Source organism: Malus domestica, chromosome 14 (assembly GCF_042453785.1).
Source record: "Malus domestica chromosome 14, GDT2T_hap1".
NCBI classification, from domain to species: domain Eukaryota; kingdom Viridiplantae; phylum Streptophyta; class Magnoliopsida; order Rosales; family Rosaceae; genus Malus; species Malus domestica.
In genome coordinates this window covers 15,700,996-15,728,024 of record NC_091674.1, presented here as the reverse complement: position 1 = coordinate 15,728,024, position 27,029 = coordinate 15,700,996, and the positions used below count along the sequence as shown (strand labels likewise).

General features: G+C 37.5%; 1 long non-coding RNA gene across 3 annotated transcripts; it reads left to right on the top strand.

Annotated features, from left to right (window-relative positions):
- The first annotated feature begins 7,355 nt into the window (after positions 1–7,355).
- Positions 7,356–12,400, top strand: LOC108169981 (uncharacterized). Of its 3 annotated transcripts, none has more exons than XR_011575627.1 (4): positions 7,356–7,717; positions 7,901–8,048; positions 11,950–12,034; positions 12,224–12,400. It is a non-coding gene; the product is annotated as an uncharacterized lncRNA (long non-coding RNA). The 3 variants fall into 3 exon arrangements; XR_011575626.1 differs by having other exon boundaries at positions 11,950–12,054; XR_011575625.1 differs by having other exon boundaries at positions 7,360–7,717; positions 11,950–12,400.
- Positions 12,401–27,029: the final 14,629 nt, after the last annotated feature.

The window sequence follows — 27,029 nt, the reverse complement described above, 5'->3', positions numbered from 1 at the left end:
CTCTGAGGGAAAGAGTGAGGTCTCGGATGGCCTCTCAGGATGAGAATGAGACCCCCCCTAATTGTGATGGTGAGGGGTCCTTTTATAGAATAATAACCCCTCACTTATTACATATTTGCCCTTTCCTTTATCACATCATTACATTTAAGTCCCTCGAGTATTCGTACAAGATCTAAATATGAGGCCCTAAATATGGTATAAACAGTAGTCCCCCAAGTCTTCAGTCAAGAGAGTATTTTGGCTGGAGACTTGAAATTCAGTCCAAGTGTGGGCCGAAGTAACTAGATGTTATCTTGAACTGATGTTCGATATGAGGCGGTGCTCAACTAGAAGTAGCATATGCTGTGAGGCTACTCGGCTCGTGGCTTATGTTACCTTGATTGGCTCGACTTGTGGCGTTGAAGGTGAGGGAGTCTCTTTTATATAATAAGGGCTCGTTCCTCAATACATAAGTGATGGGTTAGAAGTGATGCTCACAGCGAGGCGGTTGCTCAGCTGACGGTGTTGCTCTCTAATGAAGGTGTGGGAGTCCCTTTTATAAAATAAGGGCTCGCTCCTCAATACATAAGTGATGGGCTAGGAGTGATGCTTACGGCGAGGCGGTTGCTTAGCTGGCGGCGTTGCTCTCTAATGAAGGAGAGGGAGTCCATTTTATAAAATAAGGGCTCGCTCCTCAATACATAAGTGATGGGCTAGGAGTGATGCTTGCGGTGAGGCGGTTGCTCAGTTGGCGGCGTTGCTCTCTAATGAAGGTGAGGGAGTCCCTTTTATAAAATAAGGGCTCGCTCCTTAATACATAAATAATGGACTAAGTCTCCCAAGTATTTTTCATGAGGCCCAGTTAAGGCCTAATATATGGTACATAATGTAGTCCCCCAAGTCTTCAGTCAATAGAGTCTGTTGGCTGGAGACTTCAAATTGAATCCATGTATAGGCCGAAGTGGCATTTGTTCGGATGCGGTATTTGTATACCCTGCATTGAAGCTTTGTAGGTGAAGCTTTAAGCTAGAGCTCTGTAAATGACGATTTTGAAGCTAGAGCTCTGTAAATGACGCTTTTGAAGCTTAGAGCTATGTAAATGAAGCTTTTGAAGCTGATTGACATGAGTGATGCTCATGAATGTTTATGTTGATTGACATGAGTGATGCTCATGGATGTTGTCATGAGTGATGCTCATGAATGTTAACATGAGTGATGCTCATGAATGTTGACATGAATGATGGTCATGAATGTTTATGTATGATTGTCATGAGTGATGCTCATGAATGTTTATGTATAAATGACATGAGTAATGTTCATGTATAATTTGGAGTACTGGGTGTACTTTTGATCACCTGGTTGGTGGCATGAAGGAGAGTACAGGTTGTACATTTCGACCTGGTTTGGGAGTGAGGTGCTTAAAAAAAAGCACCTATGAAAAAAAGCTGTAAGGGTTTTAGGTGTTTGGTAAACTGAAAAAAAGGGCTTATTTTGGAAGCTGCTGTGAGAATAAGCTGAAATCAAAGGAAAAAGCTGAAGCTGCTATTTGCAGCTTTGGAAAACTGGCTTTTTGTCAAAGCACACGGAGCTACAGTGCTCCTTTAATGAAAAGACCCACTATCAGACTGCTTTTTTTTCCAAAAGCACTTTTACAAAAAAGTTTACCAAACACTCTGCTGCTTTATTTCACAGCCGCTTATTCTCACAGCAGCTTTTTTTCAAAGCACAGCAATATCAAACCAACCCTTCATCACCTGGTTGGTGGCATGAATGGCTAGTTGCCAAATGATATTAGAGTACGGGTTGTACATTTCATCACCTGGTTGGTGACTTGAATGGCTAGTTGCCAAATGATATTAGAGTACGGGTTGTACATTTCATCACCTGGTTGGTAGTAATAGCGGCAGGCTGCCGAATAATTTTATAGTACTTGGCGTACTTTTGATCACCTGGTTGGTGGTAAGAGCGGCGGGTTGCCGAATAATTGTGGAGTACTAGGCGTACTTTTGATGACCTGGTTGGTGCTATTTTAGGCTTATGGACCTTCGCTCTCTACACAACATTTCAGCCCATTTATTTTGGGCTCAGCCGTTTTTTTTCTTTTTTTTTTTTTTTTTTTTACCCTGTAATGGGGTTTATACAGATATCTCTGAAAGATACGGAAAATAAATTACATCATTCAAAAATAAGGAAAGTAAACCACATCACTCTGGTGATGTGTTATTCCTTGCTTTTGCAGTGTACCCATGTGCTCTCGCAGAGGAAAGCCTTCCTTTTGCTTTCTGTTTTTTCTCAGTTTTTTCTGCTTTGCTTTTGCTGTTCTGCAATTATCTCCGAGACTGATTGAGTAGTGGGTTGTTTCATCATTCTTTGGTGGTGGCTTAGAGAAGCAATAATGATAAAGCAAAATAATAAAGAAAAATGGGTCTTATTTGCAATCACGAAAGAATCAATTTTTTTGGTAGCCCAACCCTTTGTGCGTCAGCAGTTGATTTGTTTGTGTTGTCCACATCGGCTTTTCCAAAAAAGCTTCTTTAGTCTCTCTCTTCCTCCAAATTTCAGAAAAGCACTGATAAAGCTTATGAGGCATGTGAAGACATAGTGGGACGTCCGCATCTAATACAGCATTTCTAGCTCCTGATTCTTTAAAAACACCTTCCTTATATCTGGGCCCGGCTTTACACTAGCACATGGTGGGACTGGGGGAAGACATAGACCATCCGTCTTCCCTCTATTTGCATATGGCTTGGAATAATAAAGAAAAATGAGTCTTCACTGCCTTTCTCTTTTTCTTTTTCTTTTGACTGTACTTTCTCTAAGAATAATCATCAGGTGGAATATCAGCCAAAGTTTAGTCAAGAGTGGAAGAGGAAGGCTGGACACCGAGGATAGTGCAAGCAGTGGAAGTGGCGGAGAGGGGAGAAACATCCTTTCTGCAGTTCTTCACTGTGAATCGTGGCTTATCCAGGTGCAGCAGCAGCAGCACGAATTGGGAACTGTGGAAATGCGAGCGGGGGCTGATGATGGACGACGACCGCCGAATGTTAATTCCCACCTGATCTTGGATATGCTGGTATGGGAATCTTCATTGCACGAAAAATAGTAAGGCTAGTAGCTGCTAGATCTGACTCCTCCAGACGGAGTGGGCAAACTCAATGGCCTTCCTGCGTCTACTAGCTGATAGATCCCGATGACGTTCTTCGTTGCCTGCTGCTCCGTCGGCATTTTCGTCGGCTAGCACCATGCACTTCTCAACGGGCCTCGATTCATTCTCACTCTCCTTTAGCAGGTAATCGTCAGCAATGGCATCACCATCGTCCGATGGCGTCTTCGGCGGCCTTTTTGGGTAAGACTAGAACAGTCATGGAAGAAAGCCATCTCGGGCTGGATCATAACCTAGTGGAAGGTATGGCGTTGCACAGCTCTTGGGTGTCGCCAAGATTGTGGGGGATGCTGAATCGGAACCTATTGTCGTTAAGAAAAACTACATCGAGATCCTTATCGAAGAGCTAGGAGGGGACGGAGCCTTCGAACTCGTTGAAGCGGAGATCCAAGTACTTGAGGGAAGGCAGAGACAACACTACTTTGTGACTCAATGAGTGACTCGACCACAAATTAGAGAAAGAGAGAAGGAGGCCAGTGAGATCGAAGTGGGGGCGTGAGGGAATAAGGAGTTTGAGAGAGAGATTGTGTCTCTATGTGGGTTTTGCAGATCCACGGCGGAGGTGAAAAATTGAGAGAGAACTGACATAGCTTTTTGTGTCATTTCCCATAGACGGCGCCAAATGTTGATGCACAAAACCGGATGGTCTTGGAACAACGTAAATCGGACCGTGAATCTGCATGAAAGTAAATGACACAAGATGTATCGTGGTTCACCCTAAGGTTTGAGCTACGTCCACACTGATTATGTATTTATCTGAGATGTGAGGGGAGTGAGGGAGAGAGATTCAGAGCCTCTAAGGGAGAGAGTGAGGTCTCGGATGGCCTAGGAATTGTCCTCTCAGGATGAGAATGAGACCCCCCATAATTGTGAGGGTGAGGGGTCCTTTTATAGAATAAGGACTCCTCACTTATTACATATTTCCCCCTTCTTTTATCACATAATTACATTTAAGTCCCTCGAGTATTCATACAAGATCTAAATACGAGGCCCTAAATATGGTATAAACAAGTCATATTATTCTTATTTGCTGAAATACTTCAACCACATGGTACCTTAGTCTGGTACATCTTGAGAATTCCAATGCCACAAGGCAATATGTCTAGTGCAAGTGTAGTGGTTGCACCATTTCATTACCAATCCAGTAATGCCAATTAATCTTATTTTATTGGATATCATGGAATTCCACGTCTAAGAGATGGATCGACTACATTATTATTATTCCTTTGGTGGAGCATTGACCGAAAGTAGTCATTTTTCGACGACCTGTCATCCCAATGGTCAGCTCCACTGGTAAACATTAGAAACTGAAGCACAAAATCCCACCGTAAACACAAAACATTTATTGAGAAAAGTTGTGAAGGCTTATAAGCATGTGTTGTAAAGAAAGATGACAATCCAGTACAACTAGAAACTGTGAACCCGGTCAACCTAAATTCCTGACATCATTCATAAATATCTATTTGTGATACCACTAGATTGAGATGTGTGAAGCACCATTGACCTACGTCCAATGATAACACTTATCTTCCTTGAACCTTCATCATAGAGACCTTTGCTTCCATTCATGTAGAGCAAGAACTGAACCTTAAGACTGTACATTGTTTACTAGCAATTTAATTGGGTGATAATTAAAAATCATTAATCCTGTCTCGAAATGATGATCTGTCCGACCAACTTTATAGAACCCCAGCTTTCTTTGAGATTGATCTGAAGTTTAGTTGTGACCAACTACAGACAAAAAATGATGATTTTCCTAGGACTATGTTCAAGACTCGACATGTTCATTGTGAGTTCCTTATGATGTCATGCAGGTTGACAAATGCTCCAATATCATTCATGAACCTGACGGACTGCGCATTCTGCCCATATCTTGAGAAATTCATGATAACCTTATCAAGAACTTCCTTGTTTACTCCAATAATGAAGTCAAAATTTCTAGGCACCAATGATTTGATCTGAGCAATTTCAAAGTGAATTAGCGTTACACTAAATTTCCCAAATGCCTGTTTTGTTTAGATCATGTGCCTTTTTGGGAGACGTGATCTCATTAGACAACATTCTTGTCAATCCCCAAAAATGTTGCAATTGAAGAACAAAAAATTTGGAACCCCCACAAGGTTTTGCAAAATACGAGGTATCCTTAGTCTTGCCGATTGCCATTGACGGTCTGTTTTAACTTTCTCCACCATAGCCTTATTCCTTACAAAGCTGACCAAGAAAGAAGTTAGTTTTGTTTTAGACATGAATGTGATTAAGTTTCTGACAACTAAGGTGTTGTCTCTTTTCGACTATTGTTCTTACATTTCTCAATGACACCAATAATTTCAAATTCTACCATGATACTTCACTGAATGATCTGGCTGCGTGCTGATGCAGCATGGTAGGGTAACTGTTTATGCCTTCCAACAACTGGAACACATGAAGTGAACTATCTTACCTATGACTTAGAGTTGACAATTGTTGCCTTTATAGAAAACTTAATGGTTTCTCTACAGAGAAACATGCTGAAATCTTCATCGACTCTGATAACCCTCTCAAATACATCTTTACTTGGAAGAAGTTTAATTGCAGACAGCGGAGATAAAAAAAAATCAATTAGTGTCTACAATTGCACCCTCTTGTACTACCCTGGTTATGTAAACATAGTTATTGACGACTTCAACAGAAAAACACATGAATGATCGAATACCTTTCAGCTTGTCCTATCCCATTTTAGTTACAACTCACGAGTATTGATGTGACATTGCTTACAGATCATTAGAAAACTTTGTTAACTAATTTTCAAGTTCGACCCTTTTACTTTTTACTTGGGATGAAAAAGGAGATTGCTTAGTTATTAAGCAAATACCCGATTTGTAAGCAAGTTAAAGCAGAAAGAAAGAAATTGTTCGAGTTGTTACAGTCACTCCTTATATCCAGATGGATATAAGAGAATATCACCATGGACTTCATGTATGAGTCACCTCGTACACGTGGAGACTTCGGTGATTGTCAACTGACTTACTAAAATGCCCATCTTCCGTCGGCCCACAGAGACACCCTCTAAAGCACTTGGCACAATTCCATCCCACATTTATTCTTATTTTATTCCTTAACGCCAAAAAATTTCGAAGTGCCCATGGTCGACTAAGTGGAAATCCTACATGGATTTCATGCATGGCCATCTGAGTCCTTATCACTTCCTGTTCCCTTTCAAAACTTTCTAGGTAGTATGTGTTCTTACAAACACACGAGTGTGAATGATCTGTAAATCAGACAATTTATGCACTTTTCCCAATAGTGGCAAAATAATAATTTTGCACCCTCAGGATTCCATTACATGTTTATCGAGACAATAATCGGTTATTGGTATTGCAGGCTGTAGACTGTAGACTGAAATATCGATAACTTATTCGTTACGTTCGTCAAGCAAGTAGGCGCCCATTTATGGTAGTATTTTTTTAATTAGGCCTTGTGCCAAATTAATTATTGTTTGGGCTTGACCCAAAGACACACACACACATACACTCGTAGTGCTCATCACTACGATCCCATGAAAGCAAGCGATACATAATTCAGGGAAACCACTATGCTGAAAAGGCTTCATGGGAAATTGAAGAACATGTGAGAGACTTGTATCCGTACTCCTTCTTTGATTAAATTCTTTTGTTTTAATTTTGAGGATGAAATTTTCTTAAGGGGGTAGATTATGACATCCCGTATCAAATTTATTATATTTTATTCTCAGTAATAGTGAAATGATCAAAATGCGCCTGAGATGCTACTTAGGCCATCCACGTGGACCTTAAATTTTCCTTCATTTTTCCACTCTTATTTTACTATTCTTGAATAGTACTTATTTTTACGAACACGTGGTCATAAACGGAACCCAATTTGAAGTTATAACAAACAAGTTATAATCAAAACTGTGTAAAAATACCTTAGGCAAATTCAAATTCGAAATTCTTATGCAGTGTGCCACTGCTTTGGTCTGAATTTCTAATTAGCCTTGTGGGTTGTGTGAGTTGCAAACCAAGAAATTTGGTTTAAGTGTGCAGCAAGTAGACAATTTAATATTGTTTTATTAGGTTTTGAAAACCCACACTTTTGTGCCATCATCCATCAGACATCATTTATTTTCCACTTTTTTAAATATATTTTCTCTCTCCCACTATCTCATGTCTCTCTCTCTCTCTCTCTCTCTCTCTCTCTCTCTCTTATACACACACACGCCATATCCCATCACTTTTCCCTCACATCTCTCTCCCTCATAGTCCCATTTTCCCTCATTTCAATCGATTCTCTCTCTCTTTCTACCCACTCAACCTTCTCTCATCAATAAACTCTCTCACGTAGCTCTCTCCTCATTCTCTCCTTCTCGGTGCACATAAAAACACCACCACAACCACCTCCAAAATTCTCAAAACATCACCATCTTCTCTAAGCTTCACGCAAAGCCACCCAAAAAAAAACTCTTAAGACATCAAGGACACTCTACAATTCGTTCCAAATCTCATGGTTTTGCCTAGCTCAGGAAAAATACGATGTTTTCATCTCGTATCTCGATGGAACCCAACGGTTCAAACCATCTCGGTAAGCTTCAATTTCTTCACTTTGTGAGCTTTCCTCAAGTTGTTCAAATGATTCCTTGACATGCATGTGGCTTTTGGGACATACCATTTAGCTTTTTCTTAATGCAACATCTTTTCCGGCGAGTTGTACGATTTTTCCAAGCTAACTCCAGCTAAACCTCGTTGATTTGGTTGAGTTGTGTAGAATGACTTCTCATAACCCTTAGGCCTTGGGTTTGAGCTTGCATTCTCGAATCCATTTTGAAATCGACGAACACAAAGAACTCCAACTTGGACCGTCACTTTCAGGTCATTTTCCGATGAGCTCTAGCCAACTTTTGACCTTAAAATTGGTATAATCTTATTTCTCTCATCCTAAGCTTCGTTTTGACATATTATGCGTTAAATTTAGTTGTGCAATGGCTCCGAATGGGCCCGTTTCAATTTCTTCCCAAATTTCCAACATAAATCTCATTCTTGTGCAAACTAAGGGAAATTAAGTTTATTGCATTAATTTTATTGCTTTAGGGAACTGTTATTAGCACTCCAAAAATCTCATTCTACACTCCTCACAAGTGTATTTTTCTTTCTAATTATAGAAAGTTTGGAGTGCCAAATGAGATTTTTGGAGTACTAATAACAATTCCCTTACTTTAATGATTAGTGTAGTAATTTTCCGTTTAGGAGAGGACCATCCGAAGGTGTACCATGAGCATAATAATTGGACGGTTACGACATGTATGTACTTGTGAGTGAGTTTTTTCATTTTTTAAGTATATATGTGTATATGTGATTTTTCTTGATAACTGCTTTTATATATTATGATGTGACATGTCATATTTAGCTTTACAAATAAACTTTTCGTACACTTTTGATGCAGGGCACAACGGACAGAAATGAATAAAATGAAATGAGAACAAAAAATTAGGATAAAAAGGATGGATAGGTAGGGTCCACTATCTCTTAGTGAGAGAAGAGGCCTAAAAACCCTATAAACTTTGGTTATAGTACCAACCTACAATGTAGACACTAGAAAGAACAAAGATGCAGACTCTTAACTAAGAGAAAGGCACATAAAAACGAGTTTACAACTCAAATATTAATATGATAATTCAAACAAGTTCTCCCCTCCTTCTTTATAAATACAAGTATTTATAGGCTTACAACTTAAAGTGAAAAATATTAAAAGACATAAAACATAAAGGCTTACAATATAACTCCTAAAAAACTAAATGATTTCTTAAAATGTCATTAACCTAGGAATTCCATAAGCCACAAATTTAAAGCTAGATACATGCATTATAACTCTAAAAATGCACGTATTATATTATAAAACTTAAATCCCAGTTGCCAGTAATTTTATGTAATAACGCCTTTAGTCTTTGGCCTGCATCATTCTCGTGGGGTTGGAGAGAATTTGTCCTTGAATTCGGATCATCATTTGATTTGGAGCAATAAAATTGAACTCTACCAGTCCAAACAAATAGGTATTTGGAGCATTTAATATTGACTTTTGAAGTGTGAAAAGCACCCTTAATAGCATACCTCGCAACCTTGACATTCTTTTTCATTATTTATAATGTCAACCAAAACTTTGGAAATTTTGAAGTAGAAGACATCAACCCCAATTAAATCAACATATCCAAAAGTTTCCAATGAACTCATTAAATCATGAAACTCCAACTTCAAAAATTCTTTGTAATCAGCATTTTTAATAATTAGACAAGATTCCATATCAACATTTTGTTGAACCACACAAGAACCTTGACAGCAAACTTGATAAGTACCTATTTGTTTGGACTGATAAAAAACTGAACATTACATAAAGAAAGTAATCCAATCAGCCAAAAAACGTCCAAAACGCCTTGGCTATTATTAAGAGCTACTAATGTTATTAAGTTCTTCTAATAAGCCATAGTCATTGATTTTATCCCAATGATTCAATAAATATAGTGGCAAATTGATATGCATCATCATCTTGGGGTTGGAGAAAATTCGCCCTCGAATTTGCATTTCCAGTATCATCGATGTCCCCTCTGTATGGAATGAAGTGTTTCAGTTTGAACACATTGAATATGGCTTGGTAACTTGGTGTCATGATTGAAACAATCGAACTTGGTAATCCAAGAAGTCAGTACATGCCACAAAATAATAACTTAGCAACTTCTAAAGCATCCATTGTCTTCTTGTAGGCAATAAGGTAAGCCATTTTAGAAAATTGATCCCCCACAACAAAAATTGAGTCTACACCATGCTGAGTATGAGGCAAACCCAAAACAAAATCCTTTCTCATGTCCACCCATGGTTGTGATTGACTAGGTAATGGCATGTACAAAGCAGTGTTCGTCGCCTTGCCTTTAGAAACTTGACAGATTCGACTTTGTTCCACAAAACAATATACCTCTTTACGCATGGCAGGCCAGAAATGAGAAAAAAACACTAGTGTAAAGGTTTTGTCCCTTCCAACGCGGCCATCATTATGTAACTCTTGTATGATCTACAGCCTCAAACTAGACTCAGGTATACAAAGTTGATTCCCTTTAAAGAGAAACCCATCATAGAACACATAATATGTTCTTCTCGAATAAACTAGTCCCCAAGTTTTATTTGGTCTTCCTTTGTCTTTCGGATACCCAACAAGTACTTGCCACAATAGCCAACTAAGAACCACAAATTCAGCATGCATCAACATATCCAAATAGTACAAAATTCCAAATAATTTCATTCTTCTCCACTTTGTCATGTTCCGTTTGGAATTTAATCTTTTCTTGATGACATAAATTGCATTTAAGTGCACATACAATTTACAGCAAAACATCTTTGATATTTTAGACTTTGAAAAGTGTAGACATAATTCTAACAATGTGAAAAATTTCTTTTCTCCAAGTAAAATTTTGTAACATGACAAGCAACAAATGATTCCCAAACATAATAATAAAAGTTATAGAAATGAAGAATAGATTTTACCGCAAGTACCTCAACCATTGAACCCAAATCTTCATCATTATTCCATTCATCCAGAATCAAGGCAGAATCCCAATCGGCATCACAATGAGTTTCGATTTGCAGAGTAAATTGAATTTCATTAGCTACTTTAATCACAAGCATATAATCTTCATCATACTCATCATAAATAGGTAGAAAATTCCAATCGACTAAATTATCGATTTCGTAAAAGCCTGACAACATCAACATGATAACCTAAGAATCGATTAAGGCTTTGATTACCAACTGATGCAGGGCGCAGCGGATAGAAATGAAATAAAATGATAGATATGATTGATATATAGGGTCCACTATCTCATAGTGCGAGGAGAGACCTAAAAACCCCAAAACCCCGTCTCTAGTACTAGCCTACAACTTAGACAACTAGAAAAACAAAGCAGAACAATCTCACAAAGAGAAAGGAACAAAACTGAAATAGAGAAACACTCTGAGAATTTCATTCATCAACAACATCCAACTCTTTCATCTTACAGAAAGAGGTGGTATTTATAACCATTTTATAACATACATTTAGAAATTAAAAAGGCAATAAACTTAAAATGATAAAAAAAATGAAAATTACATAAATAAAGTAATCCAATCAGCCAAAAAACGTCCAAAACACCTTGGCTATTATTAAGAGCTACTAATCTTATTAAGTTCTTCTGATTGGCCATAGTCATTGATTTTATCCCAATGATTTAATAAATACAGTGGCAAACTGATCTGCATCAACTTTATAATTATAATATTATTTGTGAGCATAAACTTGTGGCATGACATCCTTGCATTTTATCTGCTCATTATTACATGTTTGCACAATGTCTCTTAGTTATTTGTATTGTCTTAGGCCAAGGACCAGTTTCACGGGTAGTTCACATGCATCGTTAACATTCACTTTGGATCCAGAGTTAGGTGCCAGCTTGTCCTTTTGTGTGATGTGTTGGACTCATATGTGATGGGACTAGCACAGCTCACGTGATGTAGTACTAGAATGTAAAACCTACACTCAACATGTTCCATTGTATGAATATCTCTGCAATGGACTTGTGTGCCTACATACATTAATGCGCATTGATTTCTTGTAATAACGATTTGAGATTTAATGTTGAGATACCTTGTTGTTGTACCCTGCATCTTTTGACTCACTTCTGCTGCAGGGTACCGTATTACATACTAGTATTATAATATTTTCGGGAAACTTTATACTTGTTTTACAGCGAGGGGTTACACATTTTCGAAAATGATTTACAAAATTTTATTTTTCAGGCCCACTCATCCTTGTTTTTCACCCCTCCAAGATTTTTGTGGCAAAGGTTTCGTGACGACGAGGATTGCTAGTAAAAGCTGTCATGTAAGAGGCTTCTCATTTCAGTATAAATGTCCTTACTCTTCTTTTACTGCAATTTATCTATGCTCTAACGTCACTTGTGTGATATGGGTTCAATCCCGCTCACATGCGCACTCTAAATTAGTCACTTTTAGGTTTTAATTTATTTACATTTTCTACATCACTATACTTTATAGCTTCGTCACCTTTCAGGCTTGATTCGGATGTCTAAGTGGATATTACAAGTCGGGGTGTGCTAACGATCGTTTGCATATTTTTTCACACTTGTAAATTAATTATTATGAATTTTTTTAGGTGCTTTGGTATTTTGTAAGAAAAATCAAACTACATTAAAAAAATTCTTCATGAGAAGTCAAAATTGACCAACCACCGTTTGACCATTAACAGCCGCCAACCAATGGTAAGGATTTAATCTCACCTATTTTAGTAGTTTAAAACTACTAAATTAACCTTTTTTTTTTTAACGGGTTGAAGCGGGTTACTCGCGGATAGACCTGTTATGAACTCGTTACTAACAGGTTCTTAACTGGTGACTCGATAACAACCGATTAGTTAACGTGTTGACCGAAACTCGTTATTTTCGTGTTGTTTCGTATTGAGTTAACAGGTAGTACGAAAAATTGTAAAATCTAGCTTTCTGGCCAGCATAAAAATGTAAAATGCCCATTAAGACATTTTACATCTTGCGTTGAAGATGTTCTAATAGAGCGGGAACGAATGTTGGAGATTTTATCTACATAAAAATGTGGGAAAAAAATAACTAGCAATGCCAGACCTGAATTGAACCCACACCTGTAAAATTGAATTAGGTGATGCTTAGTACATAAAATTGAATTAGGTGATGCTTAGTACATTTTATTTTGTATTTAGACATCTTAATCATATATATAACGAGTTTTCTTGATCGGGGTGCCTATGTGGCCATCTTTTTCAACTGTCTTCAGGATTCACCTGTATTTGAAAGTGTGTTAGATTTGCGTGCTCAAATAGAAATTTCACTACATTGATGCTAGGTGGACCATGTCCAACACTATTTTGATATGAATAATATTATATGGAATGCATTACTGATCAGCTCTCTAATACAGGTAAACCTCACCCATAAAATTTGCAATAAAGAAAAGTTTGTGACTAAAAGGGATATCTGATGGACTTGCTTTTTAAGAACATTTTGTTCACAAAAAAATCTAGAATGTTTATTTGACGGGAAAAATGTGTGTGGCGCTACATACACTAAATTTGTGCATCAAATATTGTGGCACATTCTACATCAAATAAATTTTTATTACAATTATTCTTCAAATTCCAAATTGATTAAAGTACAAAGTTAATTGGTGTTGCATCATTTGGTGCACAAATTTGACAGACAAATTTGGTGTACTTGCATTATGCAAAACTTTAAATTTTCCATAATATAAATATATCGGTAGGATTAAGACTCCCATTTGAGAGAGATTTTTCGGTGTATCCAGATCACGAGGTGGTACACCATGTTTCACTATACAACTGGTGAGATACTTGTTTTAAAAAATTAAGAACTTGAAAATAAAACTTCTCTACACTTATATAGTGATACGCGGTGTACCACTCGTATTCCAAACACAATGAAAAACTTATCCCCCCTTTAATATTGTTTTTTTTTTCTTTCATTAAAGGCTATTTCACTTTAAAATTAAGCAACAAAAAAATGTTTGGTAAAAATCCTGCTTATTTTAAAAGTCATTCCATACAACAGCTTTTAAAATCTACTTTCATAAAAATGAAGTAGTTGAGCCTTTGATAAAGATTTTCAATTTATTTAATACCCTTGTTAGTTTTTTAAAATAACGTTATTTATTGTTCAACACACATTTTATCTCTTGTTGAATAAAAGTGATCTCCAACAGTTACCACTACATGCATTAACCCCACCACAGCCATTACCACCACCAATGTTGCCACCACCACAATCATCACAACCAGCACCACTGGTTAATAGGTGATAGGATTAATTAACAATGCACCTCTGGTATTTCTTAAATCTTGATGGCTAGAATTATCATTTAGTGGTATTTTAGAGGATGAAGAACCACTACTTTAACCCTTGTAGTGTGAGATTGTAAAGTGATTAATTGGTTGGTCAAGTATATAAGTGATTCATTGTCACGTCGTTGAGACCAAATAAAGCACATATTAAGCTTTCAAGTTAGTAGGGTATGCACCACCTCCAGTATGTAGTACAAAATCACTTTGAAAGAAACCAACAAGATTATGATGCCACTTAACATCTGGTCCAGTTTTTGCTTCCCAAGAAACTGTGAGAATAGTTTTGCTGATACTAGATTTAGACATGATGTTTTGGTGTTAGAGCACATAGAGTTTTTTTCGGCTTATAATGTTTTCATGGTCGATCTTCTTGTTCAAATGTTTTCCAGTAGCTCCTTCTAACCGAGATTTTTATTTTCCGTGCAACAAAATGAAAGAGACAACTAGAATGAGCAAGCACCGTAGATAGGAGTTATCACTACTGGTCATATTGCCTGCAATATATATTTTGTGCGTTATACTGCACCTGGTTTTGCCGAATTGCTTGGATCATAGGGTCTGCAGTATTGATTTGTCGGCCTTCCACGTCTATGTAATCTCTTTTCCTTAAGTTAGTTTGTGAATCTATTGCCTTGAGCTTGAATATTATGTTGTGCTTTACAAAAATAAAAATAAAAAATAAAACCATGATTTCTTGGTTGGGGTTTTGCCAAATGCTTGCCACCTTAAATTTTAGGCATAACAACATGATGATATCCCAGAAATTTGTGCTGGTATTGGAGGTCCTATGCAAATCAAATCGAGGAGAGATTTTTCAATGTGACAGGTACACGGAATGGTACACCACGTGTCATTATACAAATAGTAGGATATATGTGCTAAAAAGTTAACAACTTAAAAAATAAAGTTTCCCACCACTTCTATTAAAATACATGGTGTACCACTTATATTCTCTTCACAATTAAAAATTTCTCCAAATCGAGACATCCAAGCATGCCACTTGTAAATTTAGGTCTTTTTTGGTGGAAGGTGACGAGGGTTGAATTGTGTTCCCATGCAGCTCTTCGGAGAGGTCTCAGAGACCTCTAACGCATGAGTTTAAACTTGTGCCACGTTTAAGGCGTCTAATTCATCATATACCATTCATAAGTATATCAAAGAAAAATGGGAAATATTGTTGAAGGAATGAAGTGTGTCTGGATGGGTTTAGGGTTAGCTTCTAGAGTCAGCTACCATGAGTGTATCTCTAGGGTAAGCTTAAGGCCATATTGTTGTAAATAAGTTTTTCCTTAATTTAAGGGAAGTGATTGATTAGTGTAAAGTAGATAAAGTTTTTCCTTGATCTTAGGAAGATGACTGATTGGGTTAAGTAGGTGAGCTCTAGTTGGCTGTGATAGACAACCTTCTTTTCTTCCTTCTAGTTTGCTGCTTGCAGTAGCTAACTACCCAGACATCTACTCCCTCTCTTCTCTCATATATACCTTGTGACTTGTGCATTTGAATACATGAAAAATACATTGAAACTCAAAAACTAGAAAAATTGATTTGACACACCTCAAGGTATTTGGATGTGTTTGCTTTATTCACATTCAAGTCTTGAATCGTGACAAATTAGATGCCAGGGCTACCAAGTGTGTGTTTATGGGGTACTCTCCCACTCAAAAGGGATATAGGTGCTTCAATCCAGTCACTAAGAAGTGCATTGTGTCAAGAGATGTGACGTTTGAAGAGGACTATCCTTATTTCACTTCCAAAGGCACTACTACTAATCAGGGGGAGGAATTGTTTAAATTATTTCCACTCCTTCAGAACTTTGATCATCTGGTGTTTGAAGACAACCCAATCTCTGTGAGTTTAGATGGAGAAGAAGTGCAAACAGACAAAATCACTGTTAGTCCAATTACTGTCAGTCAAGGGGACGATAAGCCCCTTTCTGATCACTCTCAACCTCCTACAGAGTCTCAAGTGATTAAAAGAAACCCTCATCGAACTAGGAAACCTCCAACTATGTTGCAGGATTATGTTACTTATGCCTCACAACATCCTATCACTGAAAGCATCAATTTTCGTGATTTCTCTGCACCTGATGCTGCATTTCTCAATGAAATTGATAAACACTGTGAACCTAGGAGTTTCCAAGAAGCATTGCTTCTCCCACAATGGAATCAAGCCATGACTAATGAGCTTCATACACTAGAACAAAACAAGACCTGGAGCTTAGTTCAACTACCACAAGGAAAAAAGGTTGTTGGAAGTCATTGGATTTACAAGATAAAATTTAAGTTTGATGGTTATATTGAAAGACACAAGGCTAGACTTGTGGCTCGAGGTTTCACCCAAACCTTTGGGGTAGATTATAAAGAAACATTTGCTCATGTGGCCAAGATAAATTCAATGAGAGTCTTACTCTCAGTGGTTGTTAATTGTGGATAGCCTCTTTATCAAATGGATGTGAAGAATGCCTTTCTTCATGGAGAGTTACAAGAAGAAGTGTATATGAAGCCTCCTTTAGGCTATAATGGTCTTAAAGGCAACATGGTGTGTAAATTGCACAAGGCAATATATGGATTAAAACAATCCCCAAGAGCTTTATATGCCAAGCTTAGTTCAGTACTAGAGAAGGCTGGATTTGTTCGAAGTAATGCTGATTCCTCACTGTTTGTAAGAACTAGTACCAATGGGAAGTTGGTGGTTCTCATCTACGTGGATGATCTCATCATCACATGGGATAGTACTGTTGAAATTGAGGCCCTGAAATGTTCTCTACATCAAACATTTGCTATCAAAGATTTGGGGTGGCTCAAGTATTTTTTGGGCATTGAAATGGCAACTTCTTCAAAGGGGCTGTTTCTCCATCAACGCAAATATGTACTGGATCTTCTTCAGAAAGCAAACATGCTTGACTACAAACCTGCCATCACTCCCGTGGATTGTAAACTGAGACTTAACATAGAGAGCGAAGCCATGCATGATGTGAGTTATGGCAGCCACTGCTTGTTAACTTATTTGGCTTAAAGGGCTCCTTTCAAACTTAGGGTTTTCTACTCCGTCCCTGATGTCCTTTATGTGTGATAATCAAGCAACCATGCTCATTGTTGCCAACCTTGTGTTTCATGAAATAACCAAACATATAAAATTGGATTGTCATTTTATTCGAGCTCAACTTCAAACTAAAGTCATACGGACCATCTTCACACAAAGCCATGATCAACTGGCAGATCTCTTTACCAAGGCTCTGGCATCGACTTTGTTTCATTGTTTTTTGGGCAAGCTTGACTCAATTAACCTCCTCGATCTAGCTTAAGGATGAGTGTTGAAGGAATGAAGTGTGTCTCGATGGGTTTAAGGTTATCTTCTAGGGTCAGCTACCAAGAGTGTATCTCTAGGGTAAGCTTAAGGCCATATTGTTGTAAATCAGCTTTTCCTTCATTCAAGGGAAGTGACTGATTAGTGTAAAGTATATAAAGCTTTTCCTTGATCTAAGGAAAATGATTTATTGGGTTAAGTATGTGAGCTCTAGTTGGCTATGATAGACAACCTTTTTTTCTTCCTTTTAGTTAGATGCTGCAAGCAGCTAACTACCCGGACATCTCCTCCCTCTCTTCTCTCATATATATCTTGTGACTTTTACATTTGAATACATGAAAAATACATTGAAACTCAAAACTAGAAAATCTAAAAATATACTAAATTAGTTTTTTATTAATTAGCTATAATAAGCCATGTTTTTACTTTGGGCATCAACAGCCTCACAATCTGACCTTCAACCACACCTCCAAATTCACACATCACGCGAATACCGACACAACGTTTCATAGAAGAAAATTACATGGACAATTGAAGTGTAGATGCCATCAGAAGGGCGGAAATTCTTCCCAGGGTTTCCTTCTTCTTCTTGAATTTTGCTGCTAACATCATGGCTGAAATTCTTTTTGTAATACCTTGGTCATTTCTGGCCAATTCGAATTCATCCCCTTTGAACTTCTCGAGTTTCTAAGGTTTTGCCGCAACCTAAGATTGATACTTTGCCGGTGCCTACAATAAAAGGTGGTTTAGTCTTTATTCAGGTATCGGAAGAATCCTATTAGAGGTGGTTTTGATAAGGGCAAACATAATCTCGTGCGTCTTGCTGCAAAAAGGAAATAAGCCATGGTCTATTCAGAACATGGTTTTTTGGTTACAGAGGTTATAGCCTTCCTTGCAATCTTGGCAGGCCATTCCTAAGGGGAAGGGGTTTTATGTTTTCTAATTTGCATCCCCTGAATATATGCAACACGTTTGTATAAGTGGTGTTATTTCTCTTCAACCTAGTAACTTGAGGTTTTACTAATGTACGCCTCGTTTTTCTCCAAAGAACTTAAAAAACAGTAGTGCACAATTATGGGTGCGGTTATGCGATCTTGGTTTAGAATATTGGGACCCTACTACTTTGTTTGAAATTGCATCTGGAATAGGTACTCCAACTAAGATTAATCATGCGACTTTGAACAAGAGCATTGGCTAGTATGCTCAGGTTTTAATTGATGTAAATCTTTCCACTAATCTTATTTTGAGATTTTAGTTGAGCGTGCTCATGGTGATTTGTTATTGGTGAGTCTTGAATTTGACAAGTTTCCACCTAGTTTTTCTAGTTATGGAAGCATGGGACGCCCCATCCAAAATTGTCAAGTTAAACAAGGGGAAATCTCTCAATCACAAGGGTGAGGCAGATCATGTTCTCGTCATCGTCATAAGTGAGAAAGAGTGGTAAGCAAGTATGTCCCGAAAGATACAGGTAAAACCGCAGTTGTTGAGCCAACTCCACCAAATTTACTTGATGACAAAAAAGGTCCTTCTTTTGTCTAATATTCCTTTAGTCCTTGGTGCAACTCGTTTAGAGTCTGATCAATCTATTCTATGCTTGAGAGTGCTTATCCCATTAGTTCCTCGACTATGGTTGTTATTTATGTTCAGACTGTCACTAACTTAACAAATATGTTGAATACGATGCAGTTACCAATTTGAACAATTCCTCATCAGCTGCTGGTGAGGATAATATGACTTCGACTACAGCTATAACTTCAGTTGCCGATGTGAGTCATCTGATATTAGGTCCAGTTGTGAATAATGTGACATTGGTTACGGATGTCAATATTTTGACATCGGGCGTAGATAATTTGATGTATGTTGCATATTTATCAGTACCTCTGGCAGAAAGTTGCTCGTCATGTTTGGTAACCTTCATTACCATATTAGTACCTAACGGAGTTAAATTTATTGCTCTCCCTACCTCTACCTCATCTGCCCATGCCTCTTCTTCTTGGGCTAGCAACAATTTGTGAGATCCCTTGAGCAATAATACAAGAGTTTGTTGGGGTAGGAACAACGTGTGAGATCCTTTAAGTAGTAGTACAAGAGTTGCTGGATTCACCATCGTTAAGTTGAATTAAACATGGTAAAATACCAAAAATATATATGACAATATTTGGGAATTTCTTGTATATTCATTAATCTCCAAAGTGGAGTATATATAGGAGTTACAATTGGTATTACATATGCACTTCGTCAATGTGGGACAACATACAACTATTTACACTTTAACTAATATATAAATATATAACTTGCAACACTTCCCTCAAGTTGGAGCAAAGATGTCACACATGCCCAACTTGTCAAGCGAGTTGGAAAACACATTATTAGACACAACCTTAGTAAGCACATCAGCAAGTTGATCTTAAGATCCCATAATTGGAATATTAATAATTCCATCATCCAAATTTTCTTTGATGAAATGTCGATCAATCTCCACATGTTTTGTTCTATCATGTTGCATTGGAATATGAGCAATCTTAATAACAGCCTTGTTATCATAATGGAGTTTCATAACACCCTTGGGTTTAAATCCAAGATCTCTTAACAATTTTTTCAACCACAATAACTCACATACACCCCATGAGACATACCATGAAACTCAGCTTTAGCACTTGGCCTAGCCACCACTTTTTGTTTCTTACTTCTCCAAGTAACTAGATTACCACCGACAAAAATAAAGTATCCAGATGTAGATTGCCGGTTAGTGATAGAACCTACCCAATCTGCATATATATACCCTTCTACATTCAAATGACCATTCTTGGAGAAAACCAAGCCTCTGTTATGAGCCATCTTCAAGTACCTCAAAATACGGATTACTGCATCTATATGAGCTTCACTAGGTGAGTGCATAAACTGACTTACCACACGAACAGCATAAGCAATGTTAGGACGAGTGTGAGACAAATAAATTAATCTCCCCACAAGCTTCTGATACTGTTCCTTACGAGTAGGAACTTGATCCGGAAATAAGCCCAGACGATGATTCTACTTAATCGAAGTATCAACAGGCTTGCAATCTAACATACTTGTTTCAGCTAATAAATCAAGAACATACTTCCGTTGTGACAGGAAAATATCATGCTTGGATCGTGCAACCTCGATTGCAAGAAAATACTTCAATTCAACCAATTCTTTCATCTTAAATTTTGTAGCTAGGTACTTTTGAAGGCGTTGTACCTCCTCCTGATCATCACCAGTCACTATCATGTCATCAACATAAATAATCAATGTAGTTAGCTTACCATTTCGTTGCTTTAGAAACAAAGTATGATATGAATAACTCTGAAAATGCCTAAACTTCTTCATTGAACTTGTATACCTCCCAAACCACGCTCTAGGAGATTGTTTTAAACCCTACAAAGCATTTTGCAATCTGCACACAACAACTTTTTCAAGAGATATACCAATACCAGGTGGGAGATCCATATAAACTTTCTCCTTAAAATCACCATGAAATAAGGCATTCTTAACATCAAACTGCAATAAGGGCCAATCCTGGTTTACTGATAAGGACAGAAGAATACGCAAGTGTTTAGTTTGGCACCAGGAGTAAAAGTCTCATGATAGTCCACACCATAGGTTTAAGTATAACCCTTAGCAACTAATATAGCTTTGTACCGAACAATAGAACCATATGCTTTATGCTTAATAGTGAACACCCATTTACATCCAATAGTTTTCTTCCTGTTTGGCAACAGAACCAAATCCCAAGTGGAATTCCTTTCCAAAGCTTCCAACTCAACATTCATGGTATTAACCCACTTAGGGTCAGACAAAGCATCCTGCAATTTTGTTGGAAATGATACACTAGATAACTGACATATGTAAGATGCATATGGTTTGGACAAAGGATGAGTAGACACATAGTTGTTGATAGGATACTTGGCTTTGGCATGCATATGAGACTCATATTATACTTTAGGTTTTCCACGATTAACTCGTGGAAGCAACTGATAAGTAGAAGAATCATCAAAATTTACCTCATGTGTGTCACCATTTTGTACCAAACCATTAGAAGAATCATCACCGGACGAACCATCAACAGGAACCTCGTTAGTCATACCAATAACAAGCAACTAGTCATCAAAAAGCAATTCGTCAGATATACCAACAACAAGCAACTCGTTGGGCATATTCGACGGGTCATCAATAAAAATAGTCTCTGGAATGATAGTTGACCGATCGCCATTGATAGTTGATTGGTCAGTATCACGCAACATAATAGGTTATGTCCCCAACTCTACATGTAAAACATCATCCATACCATCTCTTCAAATCTGCACTTCACTCCCCCTCTCCCGCTGAAGTGGGGAGTCAGAAAAGGGCTTCACAAAATATGAAACTTCATCGTGGAAAGTGACATCCATGGAAATATAAGTTTTTTTAGTCTGAGGTTGATAACATTTATAACCTTTCTGATTGTTAACATATCTAATAAATACACATCATAGAGCACATGCATGAAGTTTACTCCACTGATGAGAGTAGACATACACATACGCCACATACACACCTTCGGAGGAAGTTTGGATATACAAACAAGAGAAACATGTTTTTGTAGCACATCAAACGGTGTCTAAAAATCTAGAATCCTACTTGGAACATAATTTATCAAGTACATAGCAGCCAAAACAGCATGACCCCACAGATTATTAGGAACATATTTATCCAACATCAAGTAGCGAGCAACCTCCATTATTTGACGATTCTTCTGTTTGGACACAAGATTTTGTTGGGGTGTAAATGGAGTAGTCCTCTAGTGAATAATACCATGACCACGAAAAAAGCATGCCAAAGTGTGATTCACATATTCTCTTCCGTTATCAGACCTGAAGACCTTAATTTTGGTTTGAAACTGAGTAGACACTATTGCACAAATTCTTGAAGAAGTAAAGGGACATCACTCTTATTCTTCATCAAGAAAACCCAAGTTAATTGAGTACAATCATCAATAAAGGTAACAAACTAACGAAATCCATTAGAAGTAACCTTCGCCAAACCCTACACATCAAAATGTATCAAATCAAATGGCAAAGTAGCCTTAGAATCACTTATGGGAAAGCAAGCACAATGACTCTTAGCCATGACACATGTTTCACACTTCAAGGAAAAAAAGATATGCAATGAAATTAAGACAATTTACTAGAACACTATAGCAGAATCATTGTTCAGGCATAACAACAATGCACTGTTCACAACACACTAGCAATACAGCATGGTACTATTCTCGACACTTTTTTTTTTTTTTTTATGGCATAATACTAAGAAAAGTGGGCGCAAAATTAAAGCACATATGTCACCTAGAGCGAACTACTCTGATGCCAAGTTGAATTAAACATGGTAAAATACCAAAAATATATATGACAATATTTGGGAATTTCTGGTATATTCATTAATCTCCAAAGTGGAGTTTATATAGGAGTTATAATTGGCATTACATATGCACTTTGTCAATGTGGGACAACATACTACTATTTACACTTTAACCAATATATAAATATATAACTCGCAACACGTTATTCAGCAAGCGTTTTACCCCCACTTCACCAATTAAAGAGTCCTCTGATGCAGGTCTCTTTGGGGTATGGCAACCCAAGTAAGAGCAACTCTACCATTGCTGCTAGGGCGCCCATTAAGAGTAACTCCACCATTGCTTATTGCCTTGGAGATAGGCAACCCAATCCACTCCCCTTCCCTAAACACTCTAGCCCAATTGGGCAATTAGGCTAAAGGCAATCCTGATGGAGAAGTTAGGCAATATCGTCTAGGCTAGTGCTCTACCTATGTGACGCAAGGCTAACGTCAACCATAGTTTAAATTATTAAGAAAATTATAAAAGTAAAAAAAATAGTCATTCAATACTACGGTATGGTGATATTCATCTTCACTTGTAAGTGAGAGGTCTTAGGTTCGAAGCTCATAGATGGCGAATTCGATACCAAATTAGGTTGTTCATTGTGTGGCTTAGCTGAACTCCCCCTCCCCTTATATAAAATATAAGAACCTTTAATGAAAATGGCTTGGACCAAGATTATTTTAACAAAAAACCAACCTAAAATATTGTTTAACCAAAAGCTCCTCAAATTTAACCATAAGGGCGAAGGCCCTAAATTATATGTCACGCTCCGATCCCGACATATGTCCAGGATCGACACGTGTCGTCAACAAATACCCGTATCTCTAACATACCCTGCCTCCAAGATATGGGCAAAACACAACTCGAGATCCAACTGCGTAATAATTTTTCGTATACTTTATGGATGCATCTAACATCCTCGTTAGACTACCTACGTACCCTAAATAGGGATCAAGCCAATCATATTTTGTCCCTCACTACACTCGAATATTCATCACATAAATCATTATTCAGGGCATGCGATATCTCAAATAACAATCGACGAAGCACAACATTATTCTCTAGCCATATTGGCCAATGAATCTAATCATAATGACAACAATCATAACCAACATCATTCCACAATCACATCAATCAATAACACATACAATACACTGAAATGCAAAGCTAGAGCGACACAGTTTGGCCGAAGCCTACATCTCTAAAGCTGTCTCAAATGAATTAATCCAAGGAACCAATGAGTTAAAAGGGGATTTCAGACCATTCAACGAAATCCAAACTAGGATACGATTCTGAACCATTCAACGGAATTGCTGAGTACAATAAATATCAAACCACTCAATGAAATCCAAGTTGTCCTGGATCACTCAACGAAATCGCGGAACACAAGGGATTCCGGACCACTCAACGAAATCCAGACGGAGCAGGGAATCAAACCACTCAACGAAACCCCAGCGAAACCCAGTTACGGATCACTCAACAAAATCGAGTGGAAGTCCAAGGAATATAGCAACGATTTGAAGAAACAATACAAGAACCAAGTACTCAATTTAGAAGGCTGAACGAAATGAAACAAAACGCATGTACTGAGTTTAGATTGGATCAACGAAGCAAGATATGAAATGATATCAAGGCAACGAATCCCCATGACAGTGGGTTAACGGTCCACTACTAGCCCTCACATTTCATCACATCATACCAATCGTACAAATCAAACCACATTCCACAAACATTTTCAATGCACAAATCAAAACATACTTAATAAACAAGTATAATATAATACGATGCCACTGGTATGCGAATCGAGTCACACGTCAACTGAGGAGACACGTCATCATGATAAGCCCATAAAGCTCCATGAAATCTCAACCGTACTCTAAGATAACCGACACGCTAGAAGAACTTGGGTTAGTTGACTAAAGAGCCAACCATCGATCAAGGTCGAAAGTAGGGTCCACAACCCTAGAAATCTAAAATGGAAGATCCGCTAATAGATTTCTGATCCGTAACTTCGCAAAGTCCACATTATGCTTCTAGAACAACATACTAAAATTTTATTACGATCCAACAGTTGGATCTTCACCATTGCAAATTCAAGTAGAGGTCAACGTTTGATTTTACAAACTTAGAAATCCACTTCAGGAAGATCTGCACATCTGATTCCCGATTCGTTAATTCCTCATGTTCTAAAATATTACATATTAAGGCTTGGTGCCGATCAAACGGTCGGATCGTCAATTCATATAATAATCAAGTGACGGCCAACTAGGCAATCAATTACGAAACTATATTAAAATATGGAATCATGGTATCAAAATTAGCCTATGAAGGTCAGGTGGGGTCTCAGCCTATGCGCCGCCGCCATGTGCCGCCGCACGTGGTGGCCGACAGCCCCGACTCGCCGGAAAATTTTACCTACTCTAAAAATTACCAAATTTTACAAGCAAGTAGATCTCAATGAGGGGAGCAATTTTCATACCAGGGCTGAAGTCCAATTCAGGTACAAAGTGCTCGGAATTGCCTCAAACCCGAGGAACCCTAGAATTTGGGTGTCCTTGATTTAACCTCCATACTAGCTCCAACGCCTCCTCCACTGCTTGGGTTTTGTTCCTGAGGTTGAGGAGAGCCTTTTGGTGGTGGTGGTGGTTGACGGAGTTACCTTTGAATTTGATGGATCACCGCCCTAAAGCCCGTTGCACCCACCAGTTCATTTCTCCACAATCCCGAACCCAATCTCCTCAAATTTGGTGTGGAAATGGTAAAGGAAGAGTCCAGATGATGATTGGGAGTGGTGGATCGGCCCAATTCGTCGGAAAAACGATGAATTTAGCCAAAAAAACTCACCGGTCACAACTGGGTCACAGGTCGAAGGGGGAACCGATTTGGTTCCCCTCCTTCTCCTTCTCCTTCCTTTCCCCTCATTTTCTCTCCTCTTATGATTGGCCGACTTCCCTCCCTTTTCTCTCCTTTATTTCTTTTCTCCTCCGTCCATCTCTCTTATTTCTCTCCTTAACTCTGCATTGCAGTCATCCATGTGTCACTTCTTCCCCTTTTTATTTTTTTATTGATGTTCAATTTTTTTACATCACATGTTTTGCACTTTTATTTTGTTTTAATTTTACAATAAATTCATATGATTTCTGAAAAATATTTCGTAAGTACTACGGTTTAAACTTTCAGTTAATTCTATCAAATTCACCAAAGTACTAAAAAGATAAATAATAAAATTACTTACATCCGCCTAAGCCCAATCCATATCCCGACTAGCACCTAACATCTTTTAGAATCTTAAGAAATAGTGTGTTTTCTTTAGTTTGATAAATAATATATAATTTTGCGATAGTTAAAACAATAGTGTGCGATATTTATTTTTTCAAATCCAGAATTAGTGTGGGTTATTTTGTTCTAGTTTCAGAAATAGTGTTTATTTTATTACCTTTCATAAATAGTATAAGTTATTTTGGATCACTTTCAAAAGTAGCGTGAGTTATTATGCTGTGGTTTTAGAAATAGTATAAGTTATTTTGGTTCACTTTCAGAAATAGTATGCATTATTATGTTGTAGTTCCAAAAATGGTGTTGGTTATTTTGGTTCACTTTCAAAGATAGTGTAAGTTATTATGTTGTAGTTTCAGAAATAGTATGAGTTATTATTCTATAGTTCTAGAATTAATGTAGGTTATTTTGGTTCACTTTCAGAAATAGTGTGGGTTATTATGTTGTAGTTTCATAAATAGTATGAGTTATTTTGATTCACTTTCAGGGATAGTGTGGGTTTTATGTTGTAGTTCCAGAAATAGTATGAGTTATTATGTTGTAGTTCCTGAATAATGTGAGTTATTATGCTGTACTTTCAGAAATAGTATGAGTTATTTTGGTTCACCTTCCAAAATAATGGGGGTTATTATGCTGTAGTTCCCGAAATAATGTGAGTTATTTTTGTTTACTTTCAGAAATAATGTGGGTTGTTATATTGTAGTTCCATAAATAATGCAAATTATTATGGTTTACTTTCAAAAATAGTGGATTATTTTATTGTAGTTCAATAAATATTGTTTATTTTGTTCTCTTCCATAAACAGTATGGGTTATTTTGGTTAGGTTTCATAAATAATATGAGTTTTTTATTGTAGTTTCAGAAATAATATGAGTTATTTTGGTTCACTTTCAGAAACAGTGTTGGTTATTTTAATATAGTCCCAAAAATAATATGGGTTATTTTGGTTTACTTTCATAAATAGTGTTGGTTATCTTGTTGTAGTTT